The sequence below is a fragment of the Jaculus jaculus genome, chromosome 1 (genome assembly GCF_020740685.1).
Source record: "Jaculus jaculus isolate mJacJac1 chromosome 1, mJacJac1.mat.Y.cur, whole genome shotgun sequence".
Classification (NCBI taxonomy): domain Eukaryota; kingdom Metazoa; phylum Chordata; class Mammalia; order Rodentia; family Dipodidae; genus Jaculus; species Jaculus jaculus.
In genome coordinates, this window is record NC_059102.1 from 241,115,410 (window position 1) to 241,123,736 (window position 8,327).

Consider the following 8,327-nt stretch of genomic DNA (forward strand, 5'->3'; position numbering starts at 1 on the left):
ATGCTACCATGGATATTAATAAACAAGATTTCGTTTGAACTCCTGTTTTCAATATAATCCTGGGAGTGGAATTCATAGGTCATATGGCAATTTTGTGTTTGATCTGTATGGACCATACAAATCAACCTTGTAAAGGGTAGAGTTTATTTATTTTAATCTTTTTTTGTTTGTTCCCCCCACACACACCCCTGAGGTAAGATCTCACTGTAGCCCAAGCTGACCTGTAATTCACTATGTAGTCTCAAACTCACAGTGATCCTCTCACCTCTGACTCCCTAGTGCTGGGATTAAAGATGTGTAGCGCTACATCCAGCTTAATCTTTTTAACAGTGCTGGCGTCTTGCACATTCAGGGCAAGTGTTTGACCACCAAGCTACATACCCTAGCCCCAAGGATGAAATTTAAAAATCGAGCTTTCTCTTAATAGTCAGGTACCTTGTTGGCTTATTGTAGCTTGACACCAGATGTCAGTCTTGACTGGCTACAAACCTTTAGGGTGACTCTCATGTACTTTGAGATTTAAAAAAAGGATGGATTGGTTTTAATTTTCTTTGATTTACAAAATGCATAGTAGGATAGCCATGAAATAATATGGAAGTGGTGGTCACAAGTCCTCAAAAATTGAGACCCTCCTTCACAAGCAAAACCACTTTCTTATCACTGGCCACGGGTCATAGGTGGAGGCTTGCCTCCGGGTGGCTCTAGTAAGGCAAGAAAACTGTTCTAGCTTAGAATGGGCAAAATTACAATGAGATGAATTTCACCAGAAGGAAAGAGGATGTCCACTTCCTGGGCCACTGGAGATGGCTTTTGCATGTGGCCAGGCTAAGACTTCAGAAGTCACCATAAAAGGAAGAGTTTCTGGTTAGTGTTTGAATTACTTAGGGGATTTCTAGAAAACAAATAAAAACAAGAGTTTTGAAAACAAAATGAAGAAGTTCACTAGAATCGGTGACATGAGACTATTTTAAATAAAACATGCATATAGTCAGTGACCTTTTGCCAGCTCTGATTTTGTGAAGGCCCCTTCGGGATCCTCCTGGCCTGACTGAAGTAAGACAGGCCTTGGTCCCTTTGTCTTCCCCTCTCTGAGATCGCCTCACAGCAGGCCTACCACAGTTGTAAACTTTCCACAACCCTTTCATCTGCACACATCCCATTTATGAACACAGATTTCCCCTCAGCTCATTGTCTTTCTTTCTGAGATCTGCTTGGATGTCTGTCTTTGTTAAGGGATGCAAAAGAACACATACTAAATAATTTCATTTGTAATAAACAACTGGAGTGGCTGAAAGCAGAGCAGCAATGCCCGAGACAGGAGCAGCAGAGTCCAGGGAAGGGACACTGGGAGTCGTGGGATGTAGGAATGCTCTGTATCTTGATAGGGCCGTGGGTTACTAGATGACGGCTTGCCAAAACTCTAGATATATATGTGCCAGTGCAGACCTAGTTAAGTAATAATTTAAAAAAAAAAAAAGAAACCCACCAGTTCTTCTACAAGTGCATTAGACTATTTAAAAAAATATTTTATTTATTTATTTATTTATTTGCACAGACACACAGAGAGAGGCAGGGGGGTGGTGAATGGGTGTGCCAGTGCCTCTAGCCACTGCAAATGAACTCCAGGTGGGTACTGAGGAATTGAATCCAGGTGCAGGCAAGCACTTTAACCTCTGAGCCATCTTGCCAACCAGTGAATTAAACTCTTTTTTAAAGAATATCTATGTTTATTTATTTGAGGGGGGAGGGAGAATGGGCGTGCAAACGAACTCCAGACGCATGCATCTGGCTTATATGGGACCTGGGGAATTGAACCTGGGTCCTTAGGCTTCGCAGGCATGTGCCTCAACTATTAAGCCATCTCTCCAGACCCTGTGAATTAAACCCTTGATGCCACTGTTTCCCCAACTGTAGGGTGGAAATGATAATAGCATTCTACTCTCGAAAGCAGCTGTAAGAATTGAATGAATGAGGTTATACAAGATCCCTAAAGCTGTGTCGTCAGCCCATGAGAGAGAGAGAGAGAGAGAGAGAGAAGAGGGCACTGTTTGTTTTTATTATTTGAGAGAGAGAAAACAGCAGAAGAATCAAATAGAGAGAGAGAGAGAGAGATAATAGGCATGCCAGGGCCTCTAGCCCTGCATCTGGCTTACATGGGTCCCGGGGAACTGAACCTGGGTACTTTGGCTTTGCAGGCAAGAGCTTTAACCTCTAACCCATCTCTCCAACCCCAAGAGGACATTGTTATTTCTAGGCATGAGCTCCCTTCACTCTCAGGCTTCTCTTGCTCCTGCTTTGGTTTTGCAATGTTGTCATTGTTGTTTTTATCCTCCCCAAGCAAGTTGATCTTACTGCAGATCTACACTTCCTCCTGGATGAATCAGTAGGGTTGTCTAGCCCTAAGTCTGTCCCTCCTCTGTAATGACTTGGATCCCTACTGATTCTGGGCACATCCCTTCTATCACAAACCTCCCACTGCCCACAAAGCAAGGTCCATATTTCCAAGGGTAACCAAAGTCTTTCCTGAGTGGATCCCAAGTTTTTTACATTCTTAACATCTCTGACACTAATATCGTATTATTTGTTTTTTGTTTGTTTGTTTTTCAAGGTAGGGTCTTACTCTAGCTCGGGCTGACCTGGAATTTACTATGTAGTCTCAGGGTGGCCTCGAATTCATGGAAATCCTCTTATCTCTGCCTCCTGAGTGTTGGGATTTAAGGTATGTGCCATCACGCCCAGCTAATATTGTATTATTGTCTAAAAATAAACCCTCTACTTATCACACTTTGCCAGTTGTGCCTAAACCTAGCCTTTGAAGTTGTACTCAATTGGATACGTCAGGTCCTAAAGCAGTTACCTTCTCATGCTGGGACAAAACACCAGGCCAGGGGCTAGAGTGATGGCTTAGTGGTTAAGGCAGTTGGCTGTGAAGCTTAAGGACCCATGTTTGATTCCCCAGCACCCATGTAAGCCAGATACAAAGGTGATGTACACATCTGGAGTTTGCAGTGGCTGGAGGCCTTGATGTGCCTGTTCTCTCTGCCTCTCACTCTCTCAAACAAATAATTTAACTAATTAATTTTAAAAAGCAGGACTGGAGAGATGGCTTAGCAGTTAAGGTGCATGCCTGTGTAGCCTAAGGATCCAGGTTTGATTCTCCAGGTCCCACGTAAGCCAGATGCACATGGTGGTATATGCGTCTGGAGTTTGACAGTAGTGGCTAGAGGCTCTGGCACACCCATTTTCTCTCTCTCCCCCTGCCGTGCCTCTAATAAATGAATAAATAAAAATAAATCTTTAAAAACAAATAAACAAAAATATCCAAAAAAAAAAAAAAAAAAACCAGACCAGAAGCAGCCATGGGAGAAACAGCTTTATTTTGGTCAAGAAGTTGTTTCATCATGGTGGAGAAAGCATGGCAGGCCTGAGCAGGAAGCCTGGGCCACATCTGCACAGCAGCAGGAAGGAAGCAGTCTGGGTACTAGGCCTGGGTTTATGAGCACATGCCACCATGCCTGGCTTTTTTACATGGGTTTGGAGAATTGAACTCAGGTCCTCATGCTTGCAAGGCAAACACTTTACTGACTGAGCTATCTCTCCAGACCCAGTTTTTAAAAATTTATTTATTTTTATTTATCAGAGACAGAGAGAGAAAATGAATGGGCACACCAAGGCAAACTGCAATGAACTCCAGATGCATGCGCCACCTTGTGCATCTGGCTGATGTGGACACTGGAGAATCGAACCTGGATCCATAGGCTTTGCAGGCAAGCACCTTAACTGCTAAGCCATCTCCCCACCCCTTTTATTGTTTACTTTTGGGACAGGGTGTCACTGTGTAGCCCAGGCTGACCTCAAACTCACGATCCTCCTGCCTCAGCTTCCCATGTGCTGGGGTTACAGGTGTGTGACACTACACCTCATTCTAGATACAGTGCTGCTGCATGGATTAGTGGTCCATTCATTTTTGTTACCAGGGAGCATACATTGCATGGAAATATTGTGATTTATCTAACTTCCTGGTGATGGACAGAGACTGTCCCCACTGTTTGGTGCTATGAAGAATTAAGCTGACAATACATTCTTTTTTTTTTTTCCTGGTTTGCTGGTGCACACCTTTAACATTTTATTTTTGTTTATTTTAGAGAGAAAGAAGGAGGGGGGGGAGAGAGAGAGAGAGAGAGAGAGAGAGAGAGAGAGAGAGAGAGAGGGAATATACATGCCAGGGCCTTCAGCCACTGCAAATGGCCTCCAGACACATGCACCCCCTTGTGCATCTGGCTAATGTGGGTCCTAGGGAATTGAACCTAGGTCCTTTGGCTTTGTAGGCAAATGCTTTAACTGCTAAGCCATCCCTCCAGCCCTACATTCTTACATAGATCTGAGTACAGCCGTGTCTTCCCTTCTCCTGGGTCAGCCCACTAGTATAATGATTGGTTCTAAGGACGGTGGGTATAACTTTATGAGAAAACTGTTCAACCAAATTCCACAGGTTTGGACCACTTTACACCTTTACCAGCCACGCAGGAGTGTTCTGATTGCTCCATACCCTTGACATCATTGCTGTTGTAGGATTCTTCACATCTCTGTCCACCTTGGGCTGCTACTATAAGAGAATGCCACAGTCAGAGCAGCTCGTATTGAACAGCAGCTTGTTGGCTCACCGTTCTCGATGTTGAAAAGCCCAATATCAAGTTGCCAGCATCTGATGAGGGGCTTCTCCTCTCTGTATCATAACATGCAAGAGGGCATTACTTGATGGAAGAGGAGAGAAAGTGAGATTGAGAGAGAGAGAGGGAGAGCACATGAACATGAGTGAGCTCAATCTCATAGTAACCACATTAATCCATGCCTCATGGTCTAATCACCTCATTTTTATTTTTTGTTTTTTCGAGGTAGGATCTTGTTGTAGCCCAGGCTGATCTGGAATTCACTATGTAGTCTCAGCATGGCCTCCAATTCACAACGAATCCTCCTACCTCTGCCTCCCAAGTGTTAGGATTAAAGACAGGCACCAACACACCTGGCCTTGCTTTTTGTTAGTCTAGGCTGACCTGGAATTCACTATGTAGTCTCAGGGTGGCCTCAAACTCACATCAATCCTCCCATCTCAGCCTTCTAAGTGCTGGGATTAAAGGTGTGTACCACCCTGCCTGGCTAACCATCTCTTAAAAGTCTCACCACTCAGTATTCTCCCTGTGGCAATCAAGCCTCAACATGAGTTTGCTTTTGTGTGTGACAAACATTCAAATCTTAGCACTTTATTTTAACAAGGAGACCTTGGATGATTTTGTTGCATAACCAGGTTTGGGAATCAGTGGGCTGGACCCACTGCTATTCTCTAATTATCATTGGCTAATTAAGCACTTACTAAATGTCTGCATGTATCTCAGGAGCTTTAGTAATGTTGCACTACTTAAACCTCACAACAATGTTGTGAAATCATACTATTATTATCATTCCTACAGCTGAGGAAAGTTAGGTACAGAGAGGTTCAGTAACCTCCTAAGGTCATAATAACTGGCAAAAACTTGGATTGAAAACAGGCAGTTTGGCTTGAGCTCATGAGTTTAACCACCCATACAAATTCTATATATAAAGTTAACTGGCCCCATGGGGCTTAATCACTACTTGTTGCCATCATATTTTTGTTCAATTTCCACTCAGAATTCAGCTCAAATTCCATCCCTTTTAATCAAGTTTTCTCTGAATCCTGTTTTTATCTTGGTGGAATCAGAAATCAGAAATGAGCTGAGGGCTGGAGAGATGGCTTAGCGGTTAAGGCATTTGCCTGTGACACCTAAGGGCCCCAGTTCAATTCTCCAGGTCCCACATAAGCCAGATGCACACGGTGGTGCATGCGTCTGGAGTTTGTTTGCAGTGGCTAGAGGCCCTGGCGTACCCATTCTCACTCACTCTCTATTTCTCTCTCTCTGTGTCTTAAATAAATAAAGAGCTGAGTGTGGTGTTGCACACCTGTAACCCCAGCACTTGGGAGGCAGAGGCTAGAGGATAGCAAGTTTAATGTCAGTTTATGCTAAATGGCAAGATCCTGTATCCAGAAAAAAGAGGAGGACTAGGAAGAAGAAGACATTGTGGGTATGAATGGAGGTTGTCAATACAAGTTTTTAGGACTGGAGAGATGGTTTAGCAGTTAAGGCATTAAATGCTTGTGAAGCTAAAGGACTCAGGTTAGATTCCCCAGGACCCACATAAGCCAAATACAGAAGGTGGCGCATGCGTCTGGAGTTCGTTTACAGTGGCTGAAGGCCCTGGTGTGCCCATTCTCTCTCTCTCTCTCTCTCTCTCTCTCTCTCTCTGCCTCTTTCTATCACTTACATAAATAAAAATAAAATAAAAATTTTTTAATTCTTTTAAAAAGAGGAGGAAGAAAAATGTGAGGCTTTTGGATTGCTTTATTTCTGTATTTCTGTTGTCATTAGATTTGTGGGGTCACTAAGAGCAGGGCCATGTTGTGTTTATCTTTCTATGCTTAACCCACTTACTGACTGAAACTTAATGTTTTTCTAGATGCACTATAAGCAGAACCACCAAAGTTCTTTAAAAGAAGCTATTTCAGGGGCTGGAGAGATGGCTTAGCAGTTAAGGCACTTACCTGCAAAGCCTAATGGTCCAGGTTCAGTTCCCGAGTACCCATGTAAGGCCAGATGCACAAAGTGGCACGTGCATCTGGAGTTCATTTTCAGTGGCTAGAGGCCCTGGTGTGCCCATTCTCTCGGTCTCTCTTCTCTGTATCTCGTTCTGCTTGAAAATAATATTTTTTTTTTAAAAAGAAGCTATTGCATAGGGAGATAATTCAAGAGGGAAATACATTGGATCACTTTTCTCCAGATGGGGATGCAAAATCAACAACACAGAATTTCTCCTCATAGCTGAGGTTTGAGCTCAGAGCCTCATTTGTTAGGCACACACATACTACCACTGAGCTTAATCTCCATCTGGCTCTTCCCACTGAGTGGAAATATACTTCTGAGCTGTCTTAGGGACCTTGAGACTTGTCCCTGCAGGCTGGGGAAAGGTATGCTGCTGGCATACTTAATTGCCAATGGCACCCTTATCTGCTGCCTGTCTGCCTCCCCAATGGCCATTGCTGTCTTATCTGGTCTTGCCCCACTGGTAGTTTCTAGCCACACACACTACCAGTTCATAATCAGTTATTTTCTCTCATTTATAGTATGAATGTCTCCATAATTTGAAGTGCCAAGTGCAAAATGAAAATGTAGGGATTCTGAGGGATTTAATGGGAAAATAGGATGTCAAGCCATGCCTAGGGCCCATTCTAGTGGACTGCACAAGTCCCATTCCTGTGCTCTCCAAAGCAGTCCAGAAACAAGTTACAGAAAGTTGAGCATGCAGACACTATTTTATTTATTTCTTTTTTTTTAAAATTTTTTATTTATTTATTTGAGAGTGACAGACACAGAGAGAAAGACAGATAGAGGGAGAGAGAGAGAGTGGGCGCGCCAGGGCTTCCAGCCTCTGCAAACGAACTCCAGACGCGTGCGCCCCCTACTATTTTATTTATTTCTAAGCAGAGAGAGAGAAAAAAGAGAGAATAGGCATGCCAGGGCCTCTAACTGCTGCAAATGAACTCCAGATGCACACACCACTTGAGGCATGTGGCTTTATGTCAGTACTAGGGAATTGAACCCTGGTCATTAGGCTTTGCAAGCAAATGTCTTAAATACTGAGCCATCTCTCCAGGCCCCAACAACCTTTTTTAAAAATTTTATTTATTTATTTATTTATTTGAGAGCAACAGACACAGAGAGGAAGACAGATAGAGGGAGAGAGAATGGGCACGCCAGGACTTCCAGCCTCTGCAAATTAACTCCAGACGCGTGCGCCCCCTTGTGCATCTGGATAACGTGGGACCTGGGGAACCGAGCCTCGAACCGGGGTCCTTAGGCTTCACAGGCAAGCGCTTAACCGCTAAGCCATCTCTCCAGCCCCCCAACAACTTTTTCTTTCAAGATAGGGTCTCACTCTAGCCCAGGCTGACCTGGAATTCACTATGTTGTCCCAGGCCTTGAACTCACAGCGATTCTTCCACCTTGGCCTCCTGAGTGCTGGAATTAAAGGCATATGCCACCAGTTCCACCCCCCATTCAACTTCTTACTATAAAGGTAGCCGAGAAAGAAGCCACCCAGAGTCATGTATTACATTGTCAGTGGATTGCCAGCCAACACTCAGCTGTTGTAGAATATAGAGCATCAGCCCGAAAGAGGCTGAACTTTTGAAACAAAGCCTTTAGGGGTTGGGAAGTTGGCTCAGTGGTTAAAGGTGTTTGCTTGCAAAGCCTAGT